The sequence below is a fragment of the Peromyscus californicus genome, unplaced genomic scaffold, assembly GCF_007827085.1.
Source record: "Peromyscus californicus insignis strain IS unplaced genomic scaffold, ASM782708v3 Scaffold_5__1_contigs__length_169319896, whole genome shotgun sequence".
Taxonomy (NCBI): Eukaryota; Metazoa; Chordata; class Mammalia; order Rodentia; family Cricetidae; genus Peromyscus; species Peromyscus californicus.
In genome coordinates, this window is record NW_026294573.1 from 13,031,885 (window position 1) to 13,033,572 (window position 1,688).

The following is a 1,688-nucleotide window of genomic DNA, read 5'->3' on the forward strand; positions in this document are numbered from 1 at the left end:
CTCATTTATCTGACACATTAAATTATGCAAAGAAAAATATGTGCAGCTGCATGAAAAGAACCATGTTTTCATATTACGAAACACACAGCAAATATCGAAAAATAATGAATTATAGAATAGAGCACAGGACTTAATGCAAAACAAACAAATAAACAAAACAAACAACCACCCCGTGCAGAAAAAATGTCAGGCTTCTAATGTCACTGAACAGTACTCCACATGTTTCTCTATACTCTAGCTTCTTCCAAGTCTTTTCCACTTTCTGACATTGGCTGGAGATTGGTACATGCTACCTCTAATCCAAGCTGGCATTCTGGGGTCATTATCCCGGACTCTTCTGCAGGCCTGCTTCTAAATGGCATAATTTTCATTGTCTTCAGCTGTCATTTTTTCCATCTTTTCTTCTTGCTGCATTTTCATTTTCCTTTAATCAATCACTTTACCACGCTGGTTCGTCTTGATCAACCTCAGTTGAGGATTCGCCATGGTCCTTAGAGAGCCTAACTAAACATTTCATCACTGGGCACCACGTGCATACTTGGTGCCCACATGGCCAGAAGAGGGCATCCGGTCCCCTAGAACTGGAGTTACAGATGGTTGTGAGCTGGCCCTGGGTCCCCTGCAAGAGCAGCCACTGTTGAGTACAGCCCTTAGAATACTGGTGTTTTTATTTTTATTTTTGTTTTTGTTTTTTCGAGACAGGGTTTCTCTGTGTGGCTTTGGTGCCTGTCCTGGATCTCACGATGTAGACCAGGCTGGCCTCGAACTCACAGAGATCCGCCCGGCTCTGCCTCCCGAGTGCTGGGATTAAAGGCGTGCACCACTGCCACCAGCTCTGTTTTGTTTTTTAAATAATTATTTTTATTTTATGTGCATTGGTGTTTTGCTTGCATGTATGTCTGTATGAGGGTGTCAGATCTTGAAATTATAGACAGTTGTGAGCTGCCATGTGGGTGCTGGCAATTGAGCCTGGGTCCTCTGGGAAAGCAGTCAGTGCTGTCAAGTGCTGAGCCATCTCTCCAGCCCTCTAACACTGTTTTATGAGTAAAAAATATTGTAAAAATTTCACCCTACCAAATAGAAATAATACAATGTTTTATTTGTTTGTTTGTTTTGGTTTTTCAAAACAGGGTTTCTCTGCATGGTTCTGGCTGTCCTGGAACTCGATCAGTAGACCAGGCTGGCCTCTGCCTTCCGAGTGCTAGGATTAAAGGGCACCACCACTGCCCAGCTAATACCATCTTTTATGTATAGAAGATATTTTAGATCCTTTGTTGAGGTACTGCAATGCTTTCAGAATGTTGTAGAAAAAAAACACATAACCTGTAGCTTAGAAAAACTTAGGCTCGTTTTTTTTTCCTTTGTGATTCAAATTTTGGAGGAAAAATGGTTTTCCAATAATTGCCTGATCTTAGAGAAGATGGTTCCAAAGTACACAGTTCTCGAACTCAAGGAGATAACTTCACTTTGAACTCTCATCCGGTAAACGAGCTAAAGTGCTGACCTCAAGAAAGATGGACGTTCTCTCACTTCGCTGCCCTCTTCCATGATGGCCGACCAAGGTTCCCTCAGGGCCTGGCCTGGAGCCTCTTCCGGGCTGGGTGAGGGGGCGTGGTCCATTGAGGAAAGCCCTGCGTGCCTCCGCCCGCGACCGAGGCGCGCTTCAAGGCGCAGGCGCGGGGAGGGGT